We start from the raw sequence: 26285 nt of genomic DNA on the forward strand, positions 1-26285 counted from the left end.
GCATGATATCAGGCCTCTGGCTCTCCTTTGTCATTTGCAAAATTACAGCTCCTCCTTCCTTCTCCTCAGAAACAACATATGTCTCTTTCTCCACACTTTCAAGATTCTCAAAGTTCTCTTTTTGTCCAGCTGCATGGGCTTCCTGAGTCAAGTCCTTATCAAATTCCATAATGTTATTTACTGTTAAGATCAAAGTTGTTACATTTGTAGCCAAAACATCAATTTGGCCTTGTAACTTTCCCAGGAGAACAAATACTCTGTCCAGCCCAGCCTGAATTTTCCCTCTTCCAGCCATTCTTGTAGTGTCCCAAATCCCCCTCTAGAGGGATTTTGGTAACTTAGTATTCTTTCCAGTTAAAATCCAAAAGTCAGGTTAATTTGTATCAGTTCTTACTTATTTTCAACAAAATATAACCAGGTTGCAGCAAATGTATCCAGCAGAGACAGCAGAAATAAAGTTCTCTTTTTCCTTTTTGACAGCTAATTTTGACAGCTGTCAAACTCCTCTATATCTCCTCAACAGGCTCTCTCGCGAATCGCTCCCGGGTCCGGGGGGGGGGTGGCACTTCAACTCTCAAAATTAACTCTTATCCTCCAGTACAATTACTTATACTTGTATCGCCAAATCATGAAATTAATATCTTTTGTCCACTAGAGAAGAGGAAATTCTCTCGACCTTAGTTAACTAGCCCTTGCTTTAGATTTTTTACAAGGTGGGGAGGCGGACTTCCTGTTTGCACCTTCCCCGATCGTTCCAAATTCCAAAGAAAATTTCCTTAAAAAGTCCAATTTCCGTACTACTCACGGGTTGTTACTTTTAGAGTCCGATTGTTCACAAGAAGAAGTCAGCGCCCTCCGACCATGGCTCGCGGCTTCACTCCACAGGAGAAGCAGTCGACTCTCAGCACCGCACCGCTCACCCCGTCCCCCAGCCTTTAAAAAGGCTCCTTCGCAGGTCGGGGGGCGCAAATGGTGCCCGCCGAGTCACCAGGTTCACAGGCTTCCGCGCCTGTGATTTCTAAGGGTCCCTGCGTCGCCGCAGCGGCAAGACCCAACTCCTGTAGAGCCGATTCCCTCCGGAGCTCGGAGGGAATCCGCCATTAGCCGTTCGCGCTAACCCGGAAGTCCTTTATTGTCTCTTTTTAGATTAGCTTGGCTTTTATTGTATTTTATGTGGAAAACATTCATCAAAAATGGATTAAAAACAAGGTAAAATATTGGAGAGGCATAGGTGGTACTCTTTAAGATGAAGAAATGTACTTTGCTTGGTGTTTGAAAGGGTACAACAACTGATATGTTTTAAACTCTCACACACTCATCTGAATTGCACAAAGGCAGTGTTCTATCAATTAATACTGGACATATAAAAAGAAAGACAAAAAGATTCAGTATCTCAGACTGCAGTTTTATTAACACAGAGTTGATGTGCCATGTGCAACTTGAAAAACTTCTTTTTCCAGCTAGTGCTACATGCTGTCAAATCATTAAATGAAACACCTAGATTATTATCCAAATCCAAACATTAAAAAGCTACAGGGACATCATGTAAATCACTCAGTTCCAGAGCACCAGAATTTATTTTCGCTCATTCTCAAATGGCTAAGCCTATATAATTCATCATAAACCAACACACACAGAGTACCATGTATCCCTGAAGTATTATTTAATAAAGTTGTCTCTTCAATTACTATCCCATTCTATATCTTCTGGACTCTGTGATAATTCTAAAACCTTCTTTTCTAAACAGATTCCTCTTTGGCAAAAAGTTAGACATGGAAAATCTCCATTTGTTTCCCCTGCTGTACTACTGAAAGCACGGTCTGCTAACATTGCCTGTAGCTGAATGTGAGGTAACACATAATAACTTCTGGTAAGCAATCCTATGTTCTAATAGAAATCTCCTTCGCCAAGTATGGATCATTATGCAATCAATAAGGTACTATGCGTGCCCAAGAGGGAGATATCAGCAGATTAAGGGACGTCCCAAGCGTCACAGAAATATGGGGGGGGGACCTTAGCAGGGTCGGGGGAGACCATCCTAAGCAGTAAACAGCCCCAAACAGTCCAATAAAGCAGCTAGTGTCCGCAATGCCAAAAACAGGGAGGTGAAATGGAGTATCCTGCAAGACGGCATGGCTGGCTACCTCCTGGAACAAGGGCACCCTGCATGGCATTCTATTGTTGTAGATCCACTTGCATTTACTAAATATGAATAGTTTAGGATTGTACGTTCCATGGAACAAGAATCTAACATTTGCTCAGCTAAAACATGATGTATAACCCTAGAGCTATGTCAGCCATCACCATTGAGGAGTTGCCTTATTCTCATTTGTAAATAAATGCAATTTATTTATATAAAGAAAACTTCACAAGACACACATCCGCATCTTTATCAGCCTCCCAAGCCAGGCTAGTTAATTATAGGTCATCCATTTGAACCTTCAGGGAACCCTTGATTCTTGGGGTGTCCTCCACACACACATTATGGGTTTGGCATAGTGCCCAGTATTCTTTTGTTCACTCTTAAAAATATAATTGCAGGTAAAGGGTTTATATATTATAGAGGCAGATAGTGAAAATATTCAGTTTTAAACATAACATATGTAATTATAATAAAAAGCCCTTAATTTAGAACAGAAGAAAAATGGCATGGGTAAAGTTAATATATCAGAAAAACCATAGCTTCAATACTGGCAACCGGAATGGCAATGTTGCCCATTGTCTCCACTGTTGTTCACAAAAGGGTTTCCAATATGGGCAGAACAAAAGATAATGGGCATACAGGTAGGAAAAGAATCATTGATGATTAACCTATATGCAGATGATGTAGTACTGTTTCTGAGTAAGCACCATTTTGAGAATGACAAGGCTGTTGAGGGTTGGGGGTATGGACAAATACTAGGCTATAGGGTAAATTTAACCAAGTCCAAATGGATAGGGTTTAATATGGAGAAGACCAAAGAAAATTCAGCGTAGACCTGACCTGTCCCATGGTGGGGAGGAGGGGGGCAGTACAATAGTTTGATTAACACCTAACTTGGATTAATTAATACAGTTTAATCATAATTTAACTTCTACAAGAAATAAAAAAGGTTCAACAAAATGGACTGGATTTTAAACCTCAAAGCTGGGTAAAATACCAGAATTTAAAATTAACTTATTCCCAAGAATCTGTATTTCTCTCACACAATATTTCACTGCAAGTGCTTTATCTACTAAAATGCTATGTTGTTTTTTGTATAAAAAGGGAAAATAGCAAGAGTACCATCTAGAATATTGTATGAATCAATAGAAGCAGGGGTTCTGGCATTTCCAAATGTAAAACTCTATTATCAATGCTTAGGCTGGATCTAGACACATCAAAGAAGTGTTTCAGTTTAAAGCGTTGTAAATTTAAACAGGGAAAACAGGTAGAGAAAAACGAGACTCCACATCGCCATCTGATGGCACAATGTTATTTCGCACATACAACACATATAAATCGCTTCTTCTTTACCAGTCTAGCTGATAAAGATCATGAAAACATGGTTCTACAAGGAAAAAATATAGGTTTAGAAGAAGGAAAATATGACACTGTACCCATGAGATACAACTTAGCTCTAAAAAAGACGTAAAAGATGCATGGTTTAATCACAGCTGTCAACTGTTCCCTTTTTTTAAGGGAAATTCCCTTATTCCGAATAGGATTCCTCGCAAGAAAAGGGAAAAGTTGACAGCTATGGGTTTAACCCAGGCTTCCTCAACCTCGGCCCTCCAGTTGTTTTGAGACTACAATTCCCATCATCCCTGACCACTGGTCCTGCTAGCTAGCGATCATGGGAGTTGTAGGCCAAAAACATCTGGAGGGCTGAGGTTGAGGAAGCCTGGTTTAACCCATGCATAAAATCAATCTTTCAGACAATCATGGCTTCTTCTTTTTTATTTTCTTATTTAATAAGTTTGCATACTTGCTTCATTGTTGAAACCTCTCCATGGTTTACATAAAATTTAAAATTACTATAATAGTCAGAATTTTTTAAAAAACAAATTGATATATAAAAAATTCCTAAGGTTAATAAAATCAGTAGTTAAAAATCTACATCCCTTTCAAGTGCATAAAAGTTGTTGCATGGCACTTGTGCCAGTTCCACAGACTGAAGTGGTTGAATGGAAAAATGAGGATAAGGCAGTAGACGGGCTTCGAGCTGTGAAAGGTTTTATATACTAATAGTAACACATTGAATTTGGCCCAGTAACAAATCAGCAGCCCATGCAGATGTCTGAGCAGAGGTATAATAACACTGACAGGGTCTCACTCCAGCTGGCAATGGTGCTGCAGCATTCTTCACCAATGGTAGTTTCTGAACCAAATGCAAGCTAAGCCCCACATAGAAAGCACTGCAGTAGACCTGCCCTGACATCACCTAGGCTTGGACTACTGCTGTCAAGTTCTCCCAGTCCAGTAACAGCTGCTGCTGTCATACTAGAATCTGAATCTGGGAAACTAGTTGCTGGTCATAGTAACTTATTTATTTTTATTGTATTTCTATGCTTTATTCTAAGTCTCCATGAAACATTGTTTTGCCTTTAAAAGTTCCTTTTTGCAAAGTGCAATGCTCGTAAATCACTGACCCAGAGAGGGGGAGACTTCAAGAGTGTGCGGGATAGGGGTCATTACTTAAAGACCACCTTACTTGGCATGAGAGAGATTGAAGAGCATATGTTGGACTGCTTCCTGATTCTAGCAAAAAACTAATAACAATATACCCAGTGATTCCATCAGGTGCAAGACCGTCATCTGTCCATTCAGATTATAACCCTTTTCTAGCCTCCTCTCCAGCAGAGAACTATAAGGAGATGCATCACTTCACCATAGCTAGCAGGACGAGAGCTTTTGAAGATGGGGTTCTTGGCAGTATAATGTCAGGCCTCACAGCTAGTCTCCAAAAAAAAAGTTTTATTCTGTAAACTAGGCAACATTTATCTTAAAGAACAAAGCACACCCATTGTGAGTCAAAGAAGAGAAGAACTGGGTTTTTGGAGAAAGGAAAACACAGCTGTACCTGCAGACTTTGGGGGCCTTCCTATAGCTGGAGGTGCAACTAACGTTAAAATCTTGTCAAAATCTTGATTTAGATGTGTTTCCATTTAGGTGTCTTATCTCCTGTTGACGCTTGTTTCTCAGATACAAAACACTGATATGTGAGGAAGTTACACCAATGAGGGACTAGTTGGAGAAGGCTTGATTTTAAACAGCATCACAAAGAAGAGAAAAAATTCCATTGGGAATACACCTTGCACACTGTAAAATGTCTTTGCACTATTACCACCTACTTGCTGATTAGTAAACCTCCATGTGCTTGGCCATATTTCTAGTACTTGTTTGTAAGAGTGTTGAAAAATGAAGAGGATGGAGGGGAATGAAAACTGATAGAAACTGGCCCATGTGTGTCCACAGACATTCAGGGTGTGGGGGGGGGTCTATGACTACAGGATGTTGTTGACTTGACTGTCTTCAGTCTTTATACGTCTGAACCTCAAGCACTGTCATATAGCGCTGAAAAGATGGTGGGCTATGCCTGTTGGTGATTTACTGTACTATATGGGATTATACAAGGACCTGGGTGGCGCTGTGGTCTAAACAACAGAGCCTAGGGCTTGCCGATCAGAAGGTCGGCAGTTCGAATCCCCACGATGGGGTGAGCTCTTGTTGTTCGTTCCCTGCTCCTGCCCACCTTGCAGTTTGAAAGCACGTCAAGTGTAAGTAGATAAATAGGTACTGCTCCGGCGGGAAGGTAAAATGGCATTTCCGTGCGCTGCTCTGGTTCGCCAGAAGCAGCTTAGTCATGCTGGCCACATGACCCGGAAGCTGTTTACGGACAAATGCCGGCACCCTTGGCCTATAGAGCGAGATGAGCGCCACAACCCCAGAGTCGTCCCCGACTGGACCTAATGGTCGGGGGTACCTTTACCTTTTATGGGATTATACATTTCAGAACTAGTTTCTAATAAATTTCTTTATTTGCTCATTTAATAGTAAGAGAGCAAAGCACTAGAGAGACAGCTTGAATTTGTCCACTTAACATTAATACTGTAGGACTCTGAACCAAATTAAAAACTCCTAAGGCTACATTTCATACCCTTCGCACAGAATCTGCCTTGACTGTGGTGAATTGCAGGCATAAGGCCTGAAAAGAGTAAGACTTGTTTAATGCTTGCCTGACCAGAATATAAAAACTGGAGCCTTCAAGGTTCTTGGCCAAAATGGTCAATAACGTAATAGCTGCACAAAAAGAGAATGTCAGCAGGTGTAGCTTGTCATACAAACTCAGCCTCACAAACACTTTAAGAAGCCTGGTTACATTATTCAGATTTGCAAAATCCTATTTTAAAAACAGCATTTCTGCATTTTCATTCTATCCTTCCTTTAAGGAGTTCGGGATTATATATCTGTTGCTGTCCCATTTTATTCTCATGAAAGTCACCTGGTAAATTAGCCTGGTGATTGTGTTGGGATTCGCAGGATACTGAGTAAGTCTGCAGGCTTCAACAGGATGATGCAATACTCTGTGAAGTGCTGGGTCAGAGTGACTCAGCAGGAGTGTGATTAATGTGATTGGCTATCACCTGTTCTAAAAAGGAAAGCCTGTTCAACAGTAACTGTGATGGTTGTGTGGTGGTTGTGCTGTGGTGTGGTGATGCTGTGGTGGAGAGTATTCATTTGCCTTAAGGAGCAGGTACTCTGTATGGACTGTTTTTGTAAATACTTGTATATAGCTCACATGAAAAAGACTGCACTGAAAAGAAACCTGGGACTCTGAGCGTTTCTGCTGAAAGCGCCGCGAGGAATTCGCGACAGATTGCCCAAGTAGGGATTTGAACCAAGGCCTTCCCAATATTTCATCCACTTCAACCTACTGGCTCCTCTAGTAACCAAGGAAATGGGGCTCAAATAGAAGAGCTGTCCCCCATTGCAAATCAGGTTTATTATCAAAATTTACATACTTTTATCTGTTGGCAATGAGCAAATCAAATAAAAGCAACTGATATAGCTCAACACAGCAGATGCTTCAAGTGGTTCCCCCAAAATCAGCTGAAATTGCAGCTTATACTAGCTTCCCCGGTCTATTATTCAACCCCCTGAATAGAATCCCTCACAACAGCACAAAACAGGTGTTGTCTCAAGCACACCTGATGCAACTAATCAACTAATCAATATTTTTGAGGGCCCTTAGGAGTTGGCTCCCATAATGGAAAATCTGACCCAAGGGAAAGCAGCCATCAGGATGAAAAATAACCTCCCACTATGGATTTATGGCATGCCTTTCTCTGGTGTCATTACAGATAACGAGTGAGCTGTACATAATAAACAAGCAAAGGGGAAATGGCTGCTGAGCTCCACCCACCATTGTGAGGCCTGAGGAAGTGGTGATGATGCCTCTCCTGCTGCTGTTATTGGCTCTGGATGTCGTGTGACGTCACATAAGCACATGGCAGCTCAGTGGATATACAAAAGCAGCCCAAGGGGAAAGCTAAGGCAAAAGCTTGAAGAGGGCACAGTGGACAACAGCTGTGTTATTCAATACTTGGTGGTCTCCTTCCACATGGAGGCGAAGTGGAAAATGGAAGGAGGCCATCATCTGTCAATGAGATGCTGTGGAGCAACGAGAAGGCAAGTGTACCTGCTGAGCAGGTCCATGGCTTGAAAGCGGCAGGTATCCATGGTTGGAAGCTAGTGGTGGACCTGGCAGAAGTTAGCAGGTATTGGTGGGCGGAAGCTGTTATTAGCATGTGGAAGCCCGGGGTGCTGCAGGTCTGAAGGAGGCTGAAGTTTGTGCAGGTAAGCTGATTGAAATTCACCTTCAGAAGGCTGTTGACAAAAGTTGTGTGGCCTCTTTCCACCTGCCTTGACCCACCCTCTGACCCTCTGAGTCCTCATAAGGGAGCAGGTCCTGGAAGAAGAACTGACGGGAGAGACTCCATCAGGCAAGGCCTCCTTCCACCTGCCTTGCCCCACCCTCTAGTCTCTGCTTCTCAAGTTGTATTGTATTATTTTACGTACTGTGGCTTGCCTTTGTTTTATTGATTATAGTTTAGAAATTATCTATTGTAACTGTTGAGTGGATTTCTGTTTAATTTTTATATGTTATTATTATTTAATACTATTCCAATGATTGTTGAATATTACTTTTTTGATGTAGGTTGCCTATTTTAAAATTTTATTATCACATTTTTGTATTGCATTAGATTGTTCTAAGACGTACATTTTTTGTTTCTTTAGCTTGTAAACAGCCCTTAGGATTGTAAGATAGACTGTATACAAATTAAAAAATGATGATGATGATGATTTGTGGATTGATGCTGGGGTAAGTATGAATGGAGAGTAGACATAGGTCACTCACCAGACACGGTATGCCTGGGAATTGCATGTTCAGATAGTGGTGTAAGCTGCCCTTCAGGCTCTGGGTGAATGAACCACTGGATATTCATGGGTGGAAGCCAGCGGAGGTTGACAGGCTGGTCAATGGAGATGGCTGGATGATACTGTTGAATGAGGGTCATTCCCCTCATTGTGTTTGCTTTTCATGGATGTCAGAAGCCAATGAGGCTTTCCCCGAAAGCAGCAGTGAAGAGGACAGCAAAGCTTAAGCAAGCCATCTTCTACTTCTAAATCAATGTATTTCTAAATACGTCTAAGTAATGTTCATGACATTCCCCTTTCCAGTACCAGGATGGGAGGCTGTACAGATGCATTCCTAGCAGTTGCCGCTGGCTACAAACTTCCTGTGATGTCACAAATGGACAGGGTGGCTGAGGGGAAATAGGTGGGTGGAAGAGTGGAAAAAGGGAGAAACCCCAGTAGAAGCTTCAGGGGAAGTTGGGGTAGGTAGACAGGGCCGGCTGGATATGCGGAAGTTGAATAAGGATTGACTCCCTTCTGTCTATTTGCGTTGCCAATGTTTTGTTCTCTCTCTAGGTGAGTACCTGTCTCATCTAGATCACTTGGCAGAGCCCCAGCCCTTTAATGGTTCCTGCATTTCTGCAGAGCACTGAAAACCACAGGAAATAAAAACAACCACCCTGCCTGGCATCCCCGCGTCCACTGGCAGCTGCCTCCCATATGATCACCTTTTCCTCTATCAAAGAACAATATCCTCCCCTCCTCTCTCAGTTTAGGGAGTTGCCTTCAGATTCAAAGGGAGGGCTCCCTCTCTTCAAAACAACATGCTATAATTAAGCCAAATGAAAAGTTTTCCAAGCATCATTAGCTCACCCATATCTGAAAATTGTTGCAGCCCTTGCTGATATGGAGATGATAAGAATAGCCTCAGTGGTCCACTATAGTAAGAACATACTACAGTCATACCTCTTGTTACATTCGGTTCAGGTTACGTCTTTTCAGGTTGTGTCCCACGGTGACCGAGAAGTACCGGAAAGGGTTACTTCCAGGTTTTGCCACTCACGCAGACGTGCAAAATGACATGCACATGTGCAGAAGCAGCGAATCGCAACCTGTGCGTGCACAGACATGGGTTGCGTTCCTTTCAGGTTGCGAACGGGGCTCCGGAACGGATCCTGTTCACAATCAGAGGTACCACTGTAATCTAAAAAAGTAATCCCTAGCCTCAGTAGAAATGAATCAGATCAGGTCATCATTGTTCCCCACCCTCAATAAATACCTAGGCAGGATTTCTTGCTCGATCTATGTTCCATATACATTCACATTTTTCACATGACATAGTTGGTATCAAAATGCAAGCCCAAATCCCCACCACCACCATTTAATTCAGATTTACCCTTTCTGAGGAACATCTGGTAAGTATTTTTATTTTATTTTTTTACTGTTCCCAACATCCAATATCCAAATGACCCATTCGCAATATTAAGCTCCAACTGGAAGCATCCTAAAAACTAAGGTCATAAAAAGTGTGTCAGGCATTTAAAACATTTAAATATAGGTATAAACAGCAGTGACTGAGTTCTGGAGAGATACTGCCATTCAAATTAGTGCAGAAACAGAAGGAAAAGTTAACCACACTTGTCTTCTGCATGGGTGGTCTTTCATTTTCAGTACCTTATGCAACGCTAACATTCATTAGGTTGTGTGATTTCTTGTCTTTTTCAATCAGCTGCTTCCTGCCGTAAACATCAGAAGTCTCACAGTGTACACTGTGTTTCAGTCTCTCTGCATTTTAAGAACATACTTTTTTCCATGAACTAAACAAACAGTTGAACCTTAGAATGAAAACATCTGCACTTGCCTACTGGAGGAACATTTTAAAGCAGAACATACCCACAAGGCCAAATGCTTATCATTGTTATTTCAGAGTATGAACTGGTACAAATACAATTCATAAATATACTTATATTTATGAAATTATCTGTACGTTCGTTTTATTTAAAACAACTGTGGCAAAAAGTCAAAAGCAATGCTTGGGGAATCCCAAATACATAAACCCCAGAGCTCGGAACCACAATTTAAATGTAGTGAACTTAATTTAGCTGAATTTTTAAAAATCATTTCTTGCTTCTCAAATCTCTGTCCATAATAGATGGGAAATTTCATGGATTTCTCTCCACACTAGCCTTTTCAAGGCACAAGAATAGTATTTACAATTCAAAAGAATAGCAGGAAATGTCTAATAGACTTAGCACTTGGTCCCTAGGAAACAAAAAAAAAATCATGCTAATCTGAAGGCTACTCTACTGCTCTTTAAATAAGCCAGTTTTAGCTTGTCCGTACGCGTTATGAGCAGATTAAGTGCAGACATTTTTAAAAGCAAGAGATCAATATTAATAATCAACTTTACAAGTGTGTGCAAAGAATACCCTAGTGTTGGTTCAACACTGCATAATAACAAAGCAAGAAGAATTGTGCTTTTGAGTTTACGCTAAAAAAAAAAAATACTCTGGAACAACATTATGAAGATTAATAGCTGTCAGTCATTATAATCCTATTCTAGTGTTTTTTTAAAAAAAATCCTCTGGTTTAAGAGAACACTTAAGGCAATTACAAATCTACTCATGCACCAAAAATGCATGGACATTTTAAGTTAAGGCACTTGCTTTAACCTCTCCACCATGTCAACATTAAACACATTTCAGTCTCCTATATTTGCTTGCCTAGAACTTAACTTCCATGCACTCATACTTCCCTGGTCTTCCACCCTCATTTCTCTTCCAGTGCTGGAGGAAAGCTAAAGCTCACTGATTTTCCTATATGGTTTCATTGAGAGAGAATGGAATAACAGACCCTCCAAGTGTCCCTATTTTCCAGGGATATCCCTGATTTAGAGAAGCTGTCCTGGTTTCTGATTTGATCCCGGAATGTCCCACTTTTCCTTAGAATGTCCCTATTTTCATTGGAGAAATGTTGGAGGGTATGGAGCTATCTGCCCCCCCCCCCAAGCTGTCTGAAGGCAATCCTGTATAGGGAAGTTCTTTTAAATGTTTAATGTTTTATTATGTTTTTATATATGTTAGAAGCTGCCCAGAGTGGCTGGGGCAACCAAGTAAGATGTGTGAGGTATAAATAGTAAAATTATCATTATGTAATGGGATGTCCCTGTTTCCATCGGAGAAATGTTGGAGGGTATGGAATAAATAAATAGTTCCAATTATGTACAATTTAGGGAGAGTAGAGAAGGGATACAAGGCTGGAGACCAACAGGCAAGCCGTCTTTCATCATAAAATGGCACACACAACACTTTTGAGAAGTCCACCATTTCTGAATAAAATGTAAAGGACTCGCCTTTGCAAAAATTGGGTTCATTTAAAATTAGTTAGAATTGTCTAACGCTCTGACAATGCTTGGGATAAATTGCTTGTTTTACTCTTGGTTAAAATATGTACAAGAATGCACTCTGCAGCTTAAGAAAGGCTATGCAAGTGGCTGGCAGTCATAATTATGGGTTTAGAATGTAAACACATATATCTCATTAAATTTTGACATACTAAAGACTCCAGCTTCAGTGCTGTGGTTGAGCCCAACCTACAGTAGAAGGCAAGTAAAGAAAAGCATGGGTATAGAAGTCTACATAAGACTGCAAAACATATCATTTACATGGTATTAAGGCAGGTGCCATCACTTACAATATCCACAATTTGGGGGAATGAGAAAACTTGAAGTGCCTCAACCCTTTGTTCATATATATGTGTGTGTTTGTGTGTGTGTTATACTGCACAATATTTCAATATAAATACTGCACAATATTTCAATATAAATGATCAAAATACATATTTTCAAGTGATTTTTTTTAAAAAATAACAATTTTAATAATTAAAAAATAGAACAAACCCATTTCCCCTGTGGAATATAGTCGGGGTGGAGGAAGGGGGTGCAGTGGGTGCAAGCTGCCCCAGGTGTCACCACTGAGGGGGGTGACAAAATGCCGGGCGGCACTCACCGCGGGTCCTGCAGCGCACCCAAGCCATGTGTCTCTCCTGGGAGAGAAGTGGTGGCTTGGGCGCACACACGCTCCGTGCTGCCCAAACGGTCCACCTGCTGCCTCTCCCCCAGCTGTAGGGCATCCGAGTGGGAGGAGGCAGGCATGCTCCAGAGGTTCTGTGGTGCGCCCTGCTACTATGGGCGGCTCACCCCACCGCTGGGCGCGTCGCCCCAGGCGCCCAAGCTACTTCCTCCGACGCTTTATACAGTCACAATTTTTCCTATAAACAGACTTCTACAATGTCAAATATCTTTCTTTCAATCTAAGAGGAGACCAAGCATGCATCAGTTTTTGTTAGAATGAACTGGATGTTTTTGGATACAGAAATAAATATCTGCAGAGTAATAGACCTAGCAGAAGAAAATGCAGCTTCCAAACTTGAAAAGTACCCATGCATCAATAGTTCCATTGGTAGAGCATGAGACTCTTAACCTCAGGGTCGTGGGTTTGAGCCCCATGTTGGGCCAAAGATTCTGGCATTGCAAAAACTATTTGTAGCATTAACAATCAAAATTACAACAACAAAAACTTTCCCCAACCCAAAAGAATAAAAACATTGTAAGAACTGTTAAAAGGATCCAAAATTATCCTATGAACAGAACATCCTATCCCTTTATGCTGCCTTTGTCTTCTAAATATTGGCTGTGGGACATGCACATTTTCTTTTATCAACAAAACCCAAACTGACCGATAGTTACTTCTTGTTTGTGGAGCTCTCATCTGAAAGCCCCATGCTGTGTCAGGAAAACTTTGTGCACACAATAGTCTTCTAAATGTTTCCTGGTGATATTTAAACAGGTTCCCACACCTCTGCACTAAAAGACTAAGGTCATCTCAGAAACAAAGCAGATGCTAATGTTTCCATCTTTACAATCAGTGAAAGTGTAAAAAGTCAAACATATGTTTTAGTAAGTATGCTCAAAGCTTGCATCATGTAGAAATCCTCGATACCACCCCATTTTGATTTTTTACAAAATATTTATATCCGACTTTGCCACTAATATCATTTAGAACACCTTTATAACATATTTTAAAGATAACAGAAACAACATCAAGCAACAATTAACAACCCTTCCATAAGCACTGAAAGCAGTAGCAAATAGAACTGTTAGCAGAACTTATCAAAAGCCAGAGAAAAGGGAATGCCCCCAAACCCAGCTCTTTGGTCAGTAGTCATACAAGAAATAAGCAAAATAACTAAACAGGTACTAGAAGTCACCCCAGAACTGGCCCAACTGATCACAATGCCCACTCACACTATAAAGAGCTCATAACCCACCTACTCTCAGCAGCCAGAAACATCATAGCCAGACACTGGAGGGACCTGTCAGGAATAAACATGGAACACTGGTATCAAGTAGTATTGGAAACAGCCTTACTAGAAAAGCTAACCAATAGACTGAAACGTGACATGGGGACAAATCGAAGAGGATGCCTTCACTCCAGTATGGCTTCCATTTATCATATCACAGCCCAACAGCACAAACCCACCGACAGCATATGATTCAATGCGGCGAACTTAACCCAACAACTCCCTCCCCTCACGGATGCACAAACAAATCCCACTGCAGCCAACCAAGATAATCAACCACACCCTAGGCCACCGCAGCCTTTCTCACCACCAAGGAAACATAACAAGCGAATAGAGAACCCACCCAAGGGACGCTGACGCAAAAAAATACGCTAAGTAAAAGAACACAAACTTTTCCACTCCATCCACCCTATATTGCATATAACACCAATGCCTCATGACAAATGTAACTGATCTGTAGAAAATGCAACCTGAATGCATGTGCTTTTGTAAACGAGGAAAATCTTCAATAAAAATTATTTCTTCAAAAAGAAAGAAAGAAAGAAAGAAAGAGCTGTGAGTGTAAGGGAACCCCCTTCCCATCTTTTGGGTGCCCTGGGAAACTCAACAAGCCTACTTTGCATGGAACTGGGTGTGGAGAGTGTAGCTGAATGAGACACAGCTGTGGGCAGCCTAAGGAAGTACCCTCCACCTTGGGCCATAAAAAGCAAGTCTAGAATGAGAGACTAGGGTGATGTTTGCTGTTTCCAGGAACTCCTCTTGTTGTGAGACTCTTGGGGATGAGATGAGAGCTTTTCGGACCCTGAATGAGAACCTGGAGGCTGAGAGGGGAGGGTGTGTCTGAAGGAAAATGAATTGATGTTGGGGGGGGTGTTAGTAACTTTGTATTTATGTAAAATTCTTATATGTAACATTTTGGTACTATTTTTATATGTAACTGTATTTTTTGCTATATTTTAAGTTGTTTGTTGTTGGCTCAGTTTTTTGTACACTGCTTTGAGATATTGTAAACATACTAAGTGTTTTAGAAATTAAATAATCAATCATCCAAAGGCACTTGCTGACAGAAAGAGGCCTGAAGCCCATGAAGGTAGAAATTGTAACTTCTCCTTAAAACAAAAACAGTTTCTGACAGGTTCCCTAAGGTAGGACACTAACCCTAAAACATACCTGTAAATAGGTGGAGTCAGGTTTTCTAAATCCCTGACATAAGCATGGACCTTCGACTCTCTTCAGGGACCATTTTCTCTAAGAGGCTGTTTAATAGCCTGGAAATTTCTCTCCAAAGTGTCCAACTGAGCATGCTCCAAAGTGGAATCTCAATTTCTAGCCAGGGGAGAGAGATGCCTTGGCTTCCCTACAAGAAGAGTGTTGACAGAGATTCTTTGCCATTAACATCATTATAGGCAAAAAGTTAATTCAGGTTGTGGAGAAAGTTGTATAGGTGTCTGCTTAGGTTCATTGCTGTGAAGGAAGATATATTCTGTGACCTCCCTGAGTGTCAGGAGGCCTTATATTGGCCGGATGTTACAAGCCTGTTTTAGAAGTGGTTGCTAAGTGACCACTTGTGGCAGAGCGGGGTTGCTTTAAGATTTAGTAGCTTGGATCTGGCAGATTTCAGTCTGATTAGCTGGAGGCTCCAGTCAGTTGGAGGGGCAACATTCAGTTGGGGGTCAATCATCAAAAAGAGAGAGAGAGATAGTTGGGAATTGGTTGAAGAGAGGAGGAGTGGAAGTAAATTGGTGGGGGTAGAAAATTAAGCTTGACGCTCTTAAATCTGTGGCTCTTAAATCTGTGGAAATTACTGCCTAGCACTTAGATGCCCAATATAGGTTTCCATTTCCACTTAGGTATATAAAAATTCCCTTAATAAAACAATTTAAATTTACTCTAGAGGAGGTGTCCTTCTTATGCCCGAGCCTAACTAGGTGTTGGATTGCAAAGGTTGTGAAGCTCTCTGTCATGAGCCCTGAGGAGATGACCTGGAGGGGCTGGTCAGATCAGGATGAGGGGTGCAAGGAGCTCAAAGAGTTGCTGGCTGGCGATCCTGGGGAGGGACCAAGCAGGCTGGGGCATCAGGGAAGGAAAACGGAGCTTTCCCCAAGCGTAAGAGGCTGCTGATAGCAAGCACAGGAGTGGCTCCAAACATTCATGCTGTAACACCGCAGGAAAGCAGGTATAGGGTTGCAGCCTTAAATTATTAGTTTGATTAACTATCTTATTTTAGGAACCTGCTTCTTGAGAAATGGCCCTACCACCACGTTATACCCTGCTCTGGTACTAGCACCAAGCACCATCTGCTTTTATGCCTCCCTCACACTGCAGGAAGGGGTTACTTTCCCTTCCGTTCTATGGTACAGCAGTCCTGCACAAGCATGTACCAGCAATTAGCTTTCATAAAGGAAGGGATCCATTTTTCCTGGGACACACTCCCAAGGCATTCAGTTACTTGCAGCAGTGCAAGTTACTACTTGTGGTGTTGCAACAAGAGCAAATCACAGAGTATGGGGGTTCACTTAATATTTAGATTTAATATTTAAATCAAACTTGGGTTTCCACAGCATGCAAATGTAAGAATATGTATATATTTGTTTCTTTGTATAGCACAAAATACACATCCCACCTTTTGCTCTGAAATGATCTATATCGTTGACTCTATGAGGCAGCTTGGAAACGATAATAGTACACATAAAAAGAACACCACCACCCCACAATAACCATGAGAATAATTAGTTAAATAATCTGGCGGGGAAAGCAAAAGAGAAGCAGAAAGAGAGACATTACTAGAGGTTCTCAAAGACCCTCCAAAAAAAGAACCATCAATGTCAAATTGCCAAAAAAAGAAACCCTCCCTTCTCTGAGAGGAAATTGCATTATCTCAGTGCTCATGGTGAAAAGGCACAATCACAAGCATCTCTCATCCTCCAAAGCAAAATCTTGGGGAAATCTCTGGACATAGGTAAGTTCCTATGTGTGCGCTCGGTACTTGTGGTATTTCATGCAAGTCTAATTTTCTACACTTTGGAAAGAGGAACATGTAAAGTAGATGGGCTAGTTTAGTCGTGACACATCATGTGGGTGATTAAGATGCCCCAAAGTGACAAAGCTAATCTTAATGCCTAGTTCAACTACTTAAATTTGGAACATGAAAATACAAATCAACACATTCTACTAAAAGAGCAGGGAAGCCAGTCCTTAGGTCACATTGTCTAGAGACTGACCAGGTTAAAGATTACAGATGAATAACAGAACATTTGTTTTAGGAGTATACATGAAGAGATGAAGTGGTCTCTGCTGGCAAGCAGTGGCGTAGCGTGGGTTGTCAGCACCCGGGGCAAGGCAAGTAATTTGCGCCCCCTAACCCGTGGATTTGCGCCCCCTAACCCGTGGATTTGCCCTAACCCCAGATGTTGCGCCCGGTGCGGCCGGGCCCCCCTGCACCCCCCACGCTACGCCACTGCTGGCAAGTACTGAGGAACTAAGTGACTTCGGTCTTAAGAACCCTCAAGTCTGCATGAGTTCACAGACTGCTTTGAACAGTACATAATCTGATAATTAGACACTTTTTGTACAAATTTCTAAGAGGTTTTCCACATGTTTCCATCAACTAAATAATATAGTTTCAGAAATCACGCATTACAGCGTATTGTTGTTTAGTCGTTTAGTCGTGTCCGACTCTTCGTGACCCCATGGACCAGAGCACGCCAGGCACCCCTGTCTTCCACTGCCTCCCGCAGCTTGGTCAGACTCATGTTTGTCGCTTCAAGAACACTGTCCAACCATCTCGTCCTCTGCCATCCCCTTCTCCTTGTGCCCTCCATCTTACAGCATATTACATTATCAGTTAATAGAATTTTGCCTTATTATTATTATTATTATTCCGACTTCTTTCAGTTACTGGCTTCGGCTTCGACACCACAGTATGAATATGTTGTGAGACAGATCTATATATACTTATTTTACACAGATGATCTTATACCCTATATAAAAAGCCCCTCAGAACTCTGAATATTTTCCAACGCTTACTTAAATGTATTAATAACTATAATTCTAAATCAGATTTTAAGTAAGTATTATCAGATGTTCTGGCATTGCTGACATTTTCACAAGGAGACAAATCTCTAGATTAAGAGACTAAACATTTTTGTTCCATTTATAGTCAGAAGACTTATTCAAAAAAAAGGAGGGGGGAAGCCACATGGACACAAAGTCTCACATAGTCTTCCCGCCTCCAAATATCTTTGACATTTATGTCCCTAAAGACTTCTGAGCATTATCATATTTATTGCATGTTGGCAGTTATCAGCATCTCAGGCATTGGTGGGGGCGATTTATGTTACTAAATCATATACACTAATACCAATGAGATTACTAGACCAGTTAAAACCAGATGCTGGTATCCAGATTTCACCCATTATAAACATACACTCACACACATATATCAAGGAACCTTCAGTTTAAGAGTTGAGCCACTTGCAATTCACTCATGCACTGTAAAGCATGAAAATGTAAAATCCTTCTGTGTCATGTAAGCAGCATGCATGTTCTATAACCTCATACATCATGCTCACATACAATTTAGCCTTCCTATGCCCACACTTTCCTTTGGCCTAAAAAGCCAGGGATGTTGGCCCTGACCTGAAGTGGCTGCCATACAACCTGCTCCCTTGTAACCATTGATACTCAAGCCACACACCCCATGTCATAACAATGTATTGTCCCTGGGTAAAGAGGGGCAAGCAGACAGGTCTCACTTGGCAGTACAGAGGAGCATGGTGTGTGTTTTTTAAAAGGCTTGGTTCTTTATGCAGTACCTTTGGAGCATTCTCAGTGTAGGTATACGTAGAAGAAACAAAGTCCTTGAGTATGAAAAATGTGGGAAACGACTGGTTACACAATGCTGAGCAAATATTGGAAAGGACAAGGAACCATTTTGAATGGAGGCTTTCTGTGGTCTAAGTGCTGCCAAAGTCCTTCACCTTGTAAGTGATGACATGAAAAGATTTATGATATATGCACATGCAAGCAAACACTCATAACCATATAAGAATTTATGCTTAATTCTTTTCCGTGTGAAAACCATCACATGAATTATGATGATGAAAACTAAACCTTTGGAGACCCAGGAACTCATAATTCAAAGTTACTAGGATCCCTAAACTGAACAAATATTTCAAGAATCCAACTGTGGTTTGAGAGAACAAGCAGCCATTACTCTATCAGGCTAAAGCATCATTTATGGAGATATTACCCTTAGGGAATCACTGAACCCACTTCACATGGTTCCATTAATCCATAGCATTTGTGTATCATTACTAGATTTTAAAAAACAGAACAATATATGTAGATTATGGTGGTTAATAGGGCATCTGCTATAGCTAGGAATACAAAGCCAATAGTACACATTTTCATGTTACATTCCAATAAAAGACAAAAAATGGGGGGAAAGTTGTTTATAATGATACATCATCATGTTTTGATATTAGCCATGACTATACTGTATATCACCAAATTGTTTCTGTGCACAAATATGCTATATATTCCAAAATGAACTTTACACAGTTTTAAATTTAAGCAATCAATCAAATGTATCGCTGCAACGGCCAAAGAAGTCCAAAAAGATTCTGAGTAGCATTTCACTGAAATATTAATACATCTAATATTGCAATCTATTGCATTTTCCACAAAAAAGCAATGCACTTGCCATATCTGAAAGAGGAAGTATTTTGCTAAAATTCACAACTCTAAGAAGCACTCCCTTTTGGCAACTATTGGGAGAGCTTCAAAGCAGCACACAAATGTTTGCGCAAGAGGGGAGTGTCCCCATTGCTGAAGAAACCAGGTTGATCGATAGCGGACATAACTGAGCAACAGGGACCCTCCTTTATCCACAGCAATTTAAACTGAGGGAGGATAAAAGCCTTTTGTAAAGCCATCTTAACAACAGCCACATGAAGGGAGAAGGCAGAGCAAAATAAGATTACTTTTATTAGACGTGAATTCTTCAGAACATACGTTTTCCTTTTTCAGTACAGAGCCAAATTAGTTTCCTCATCATTTTCATTCTAATGGTAAAAATAAAGACTCAACTTCAGAATTATTTTATATTCTGAAGAAAACTTTTTAGCAAACAAGAATCTGTGTTTGTCTGATTATATACAAACCAGCTAGAGAATACAATCTGCCAGTGTAACATGCCATTGTTATGGCATACTGTTGCTTTATCAGGAATAAATACAGAAAATCTAAAGCCAAAGCCAATCTGAGCACTGGACAAGCAGTTTGATAAAATTTGGGACAAGGTGCCTAACTGAAACAGATTTGACCTGGTGATTCTACAGTTCAGAGGGTACATTAAACTCATTAATGTTCTTATGGAAGTAATAGGGATGTGTTAAGTCTAAGCCACTTTTGCATACATTCACCCACAATCCATCGGGCTTTCATATTAAATGTGATTTTTAAAAAATCATATAAATTTGCATTAAAATACATAGTTTAAAACCTGCTCACTTTCAAGATATGCGTCTTCTATCCTTTCATTCATCTGGGAGGTGCAGATCAAGTCAATTCAAACTAGAAATGTGCAAAGACTGAATTCCTCAAGCATCACTGGCTGTGATTTCCAACAGTGGTTTGTACTGTAGTAGAAACCTTGGTAGATATCCAGCATCAGAAACCACACCATACATTTAAAACATTCATACCACTTTGTAAGTCATGGCTTCCCCCAAAGAATCCTGAAAACTGGTTTATTAAAGGTCTCCTAACAACTCTCAGGGCACTTACTGTAACAAGCTACAGTTCCCAGGATACTATGGGAAAAGCTTAAATGCATGGTGTGGATGTAGTGGCTCTCAGTTGAAGACCTCTGCATTATAATGGTTAGGTCCTGGAAAAAACTAGTCCTCAGAGGGCGGGGTACATCAGAAAACTGTACTGTGTGGGACTAAGAGCCTCTTGACAAATCTAAGCTTCCGCTGAAGTTGGAGAGAACAGAGGAGCCTAGGAAACTATATGGCAAGGCTGCAAGAAGTACATCACGACTCTTCAGGAAAAAAGGAGCCATTCAATGACTCCAGTGTACAGGGAAATAAGTTTTATCACTATAATAACTCAAGTGTACAGCATAAAGGCAGGAACTCTGGTTTGCCCCTTTCTAAAGGAAGAATTTGTTCTGGGCGATACAGACCTAATTAAAAATAATTCTGGCTTCCCTTCAATATTCTGGCAGATTTTGCTTTACATTAAAAGGTCTGCTATAATGGGAATCTACAAAATAAGCTTGAAATATGACTCACTGCTATTGTTTTCTCTGGTTTTTCCTCAGCTTCCTATCCTGCCCCGTTTCCCTTGCTCACATGAATGAAACACACTGATGGAAAGATCAGGGCTTAAAAAGATGTTGGTTGTATATTCTGAGTAATGGATTGCAATTATCTCACACTGCAGTGCACTTTTTAAAAAATTAAAATAGGTTAGGTGTTGGTTTTCACTTTAGTTTATAGAAACACATGGAGATGGCTTATGCAAAGGAAGACCACTGAGTCATCTAGGGCAGTCCTTTCCACTCCAAATATCAGTAGCTCCCTAGAGGTTCAGCAGGGATCCTTTGCAGCCTGTTTAAATTGGGCTGATAAAATTTTCAGGAATTATAATGTAAAAGATGAGCTCTGCCATTGAGCTTATGGCTCCTCCCTAAAATACTGCGCTACCTTCACTAAATCAAACCATTGGTCTGTCTTGCCGAGAGATGAGAACTATAAATCTAAACAATGTATTTAGCAATACAGGTATAATTTTAATCAAATTATCCTCAAAGCTAGAAATGTACCCCCAAAAAGCCATCAATAAAAATGAGTTAATAACTGTGCAACTGCCAGTAAAATCCAATAAAATTTGAATGTTCCCTAAGTCTTCAGGGTTATTCCTATTGCATATCCTGAACTTCTGTCTCTGATCCCAGTCAGAACTCTGACATGCATGTAGCTGCTGATGCTTCCTAAAGCATGTGAGTACCAAAGGTGGATACTGGGAGTGGTTATTTACAGAGGATGAAAGTGCCATTAATTAGATGGTTGGAAGGGCACAGTGAACTGTGGCACGTTTCCCACTAAATACATATATGTGGCTATCTCCTCCAAGGCACTAGAGATTATAAACATTAAAGGATAGACTGGATTCTTACTAAGTAGTACATCCCACTGAACGCAGTAGGGCTTTTAAGTAAATGCATTTTTACACTTTGGTCTTAAAATGAAGTCTTCTGGAATCAAATATAAAAATGGGCACCTACGTAACACAGCTTTTGAAGAGGCGTGGGCTGACACCTAGTGGAATCTGCTATGGAAACTAAGCAAACAATTTTTTAATGCAATACTTAAATTTCTTCACACTTTTAGTTGATTTGAAGTGTTTGAGGATTCTCCATTCACCTATATCAGAAATTAAGATGGAATTCTTTTAAAAAAAACTCTCCCCAGTTATGTGGACAGTTGATCCATGTGATCTTTCCTGCCAATGATGGGAGATGGAAACAGCAGTGCCCACGGATAAAGAAGTGAGAGTTATACAAATAATTTGTTTTAATATAATTTTACAACTGACTTAAACAGTGCTATGCAACAAAAATGCAAAAGTGTTGAAAATGAATTAGTACAGCCCTTATTGATTTGCCCCCAGACTCTGAAATGTTGATTCCTATGCTTTTATCATTGAGATAAATGTATGTATGGTTTCTGCTCAGACCAGGAACTGATCATCTGTGCCAGGTTCCAAATTCACCTTTGTCTGCTCACAACATCCTCCCCTGCCCTAGTGGGACACTTATTCACCAGCTGGTTTTTCAAGTTGAAACATATAAGAAAGAGATGGTGGGAGACAATACGCAACCTCCATAGTCCTTATTTGCCATGAGGGATGTAGCAGGCAAAATGTCCCAGAACCCACTTTCCAGTCTGAAACTCTGGACTACTGCTGCCACTGCAGACAAACAAACCTAAATGGTCCAATTGCCTGACTCAACATAAGAGCAGCCCAAAACCTGAGGAGCACCAGGTGTTGTGTAGTGCAGACTATACTGATCTAGAGAGACCTGTGTTTCATTTCCCTGTCTGCTGCACAGCCTCTCCCTGAACCAGGATAGCTGTGTGACCATGGGTGTGGGATCTGGTAGATAGGCATTAATGGTGGGAGGGGGCAGGTGCAGTTTTTGTTGACTGCTGTATTGCCTCATGCAAAATTATCATTAACTCCAAGTGATTGTACAGTTGGGGGCAAAATCTAAGCCAGTTTATGGACTGCAGAGTGCGGCTAGCAGGACAATGAGCTAGTGGATCCAGCTGCTTTTCAAAAGGAAAGAGTCTGACAGCCATAAATCCGAACCAAGTTCTACGCCATTTCATTATAACGTCTTTTTTTAGTGCAGGATTCTATCACATGGATCTGATATATGTGAGCATCCAGAACTGTGCAAATTAGAATACACATGTAAAGAAAATAAATGCTCGTTCAAGTACAGGCCATAAACTCATTGGAAAGAGGTGAGCATAAAACAAACACAACTGTGAACAAACTCGGTGCCCGTGTGACTATAAAACGCTTTTAACTATACTCACAGATTTACACCATTTCACTTTAGCCTTTGAAATGTATGCATTGTAATCATGATGAAAGGGAATGTGCCAGGTGAGGTTTACAATCCAAATAAGTCAACCACCGCCAACTTGCCTCATTTAATATAAGGCAATAGTGCCACCTAAAGCTGAATAGCAGTATATGTACATGCATTTTATTTATTTTTTTAAACTTAACTCCTATATTTGGAACAAGTAAAATGTCAGAGTAGTGAGCAAGCTTTCACTCCTCTTCAGGCAGGATGGTAACATAAGGAGAGCCATGCAGGGTCAGGCCAATAGCCCACCTAGTCTAGTATCCTAGACTACCACCAGATGTCTAAAGGAAGGAGTTGAGCGCCACAAACATGGTGCTTCCTTAAGCACAGTGGATATTAAGCACAAACAGGCAGGTGGTAGTGGTGATGGGGAGATTGCTTGGCCTCATAAAAGAGCCAATTTGCAGTTTATAATAGCATTAGAGTAGGGGTCAGGTAGGTCTGTAGTAAGTGCAAAGATGGTCTTCAGTTGCTACAAAGACTAATGGGGAGAAATGAGCCACTGCTGCACTTCTTTCAAAAATGTAACCCCATGGCTTATTGGGATGTTTTTTTAACAGTTGTCAGAACACACTGATCCTTTCTAAGCCAGAGAGCAAAGAAAAAGAATAAGAGGGTAGTTCTAACATTTGCAAAGTTGAAGATTATTATTAGGTAGTGTACAAGGCAAAGCACCAATAGGCAGCCAACTGGGTATTGCTTACTTTTTCTCCCGTAGGCAAAGTTCAGTATTAGGTTGTAGGTTTTCTTTCTCAAGTTCTAGGACACCATCCCATTGACAAAAGGCTCCTATGTCTATATAACATCTCTGCTCAATTTTTATGCCATTATAAATGGTAATAGGGATTTCTCACCGCATGCAACAAAATCTTCTCAACCTGACCGTACCCCCTTCATATTGCTTCATATTTAGCTTCAAGAAAATTCTGGTGAACTCAAAAGCTTCTTCACTACTTTGCAATTTTTTAAGGTGATCTTAATATTACACTACTGTTGTCCCACCCACCCCCCTCCCAAGTTAATCTAATGGACCAACCTGCATTTTTTATTTCTTCCATATTTCCTCTAGCCGTAGAAGTCTTCATAAAAGATGTTTGAGGGGAGACTTTGTGCTGGCCATCAGGCAATGGCTTTTTTCACCTGCCTTGCCCCTCCCTCCAGCCCTAGGAGTCTTTCCCAGACCATGCCGTTAGGAACAGCAGAAACAGCTGGGAAGAAAGGGAGTTCAGGGATACTTTTTTTAAAAAAAATAATTATCAGTTGTGTGTCTTTGCTTCTCAGTTTGTATTGTGTTATTTTATGCACTGTGACCTACTGTTATTTTTATTGATTATAGTTTAGAAACTATTTATTTAAATGGTTAAGAATGAATTTCTGTTTGTTATTTGCTAATATTTAATTTTATTGTGTACTATTATATTCTATTATATTCTGGACGCAGGTGGTGCTGTGGGTTAAACCACAGAGCCTAGGACTTACCGATCAGAAGGTCGGCAGTTCGAATCCCCGCGACGGGGTGAGCTCCTGTTGCTCGGTCCCTGGTCTTGCCCACCTAGCAGTTCGAAAGCTCGTCAAAGTGCAAGTAGATAAATAGGTACCGCTCCGGTGGGAAGGTAAACGGCGTTTCCGTGCGCTGCTCTGGTTCGCCAGAAGCAGCTTAGTCATGCTGGCCACATGACCTGGAAGCTGTACACTGGCTCCCTCGGCCAGTAAAGCGAGATGAGCGTCGCAACCCCAGAGTCGGCCACGACTGGGCCTAATGGTCAGGGGTCCCTTTACCTTTATTATATTCTAATGGATTATTGAATATTACTTTATTTGATATGTTGTTTATTTTAAAGTTGTTTTTATTGTAAGTTTTTTGCATTGGACCTGATTGTTATAAGGTGTGCGATCTTGCTTCAGCTTGTAAACTAATACAGAAAGGTGGTACACAAACTAAAAGTGAAATGGAAAATTAAAGTAGCAGAGAAAGATTTTGAAATTATATAGGTATACTAGACACCCCCTTATGTTAAAGCATACTCTCCACAATTCCTGGTGATGTGACTCTGCTTCTGGAAGTGATCCAGATCTGTCATGGAATTTACAAATGACTGAAACATTTGTGTTAAGTTGCTAGCAAAATGGCATACTTTACATATACAGTGGTACCTCGGGTTAAGGACTTTATTCGTTCTGGAGGTCTGTTCTTAACCTGAAACTATTCTTAACCTGAGGTACCACTTTAGCTAATGGGGGCCCCCGCTGCCACTGTGCCACCACCACACGATTTCTGTTCTCATCCTGAAGCAAAGTTCTTAACCCGAGGTACTATTTCTGGGTTAGCGGAGTCTGTAATCTGAAGCGCCTGTAACCTGAGGTACCACTGTACAAAGAGCCCCACATTCAATTCCCAGTATCTCCAGATAAGCCTAGAAAGTCTACTGGCCTGAAATGATGGAGAACCACTGCCAGTAAATGTAGGCTAGCCTTCTCTTACCAAGTGTCCTCCAGGTGCTTTAAACTATAGTTCCTACCATCCCTGATCATTTGGCTGGAGAGCATCCAAAAATCTGAAGAGCACCAGCTCTAATGTGGTGCAGACGATACTGATCTAAAGAGAACATTGACCCGACTTGATACAAGACAGCTTTGTATGCAAGTTAAGAGTGACCAAGATGATTCTTTCATTTTATATGACAATAAACAATTTGTATAGATATACTTGGTGGAGCAACCAATTTTTCTTTGCAGTTTTGCTTGTCAAATAGTTGTTGTTGGGTTTTTTTTTGCAGTTTTTAGAATACTAGAAAATGGATCCCTGAAAAAATAACCATGACTTTTGGGCCTTCCACTGAATAATGCTCTACCTGTTCTTTTTTCACTTCA

General features: G+C 40.9%; 1 long non-coding RNA gene across 1 annotated transcript; it reads left to right on the top strand.

Annotated features, from left to right (window-relative positions):
* Window positions 1-7519: 7519 nt before the first annotated feature.
* On the top strand, window positions 7520-24628 carry LOC310770543. Its single transcript, XR_014552253.1, has 3 exons — window positions 7520-7651; window positions 20296-20375; window positions 24484-24628. It is a non-coding gene; the product is annotated as an uncharacterized lncRNA (long non-coding RNA).
* Window positions 24629-26285: the final 1657 nt, after the last annotated feature.

This window comes from Podarcis filfolensis (genome assembly GCF_964270895.1).
Source record: "Podarcis filfolensis genome assembly, chromosome: 9".
Classification (NCBI taxonomy): Eukaryota; Metazoa; Chordata; class Lepidosauria; order Squamata; family Lacertidae; genus Podarcis; species Podarcis filfolensis.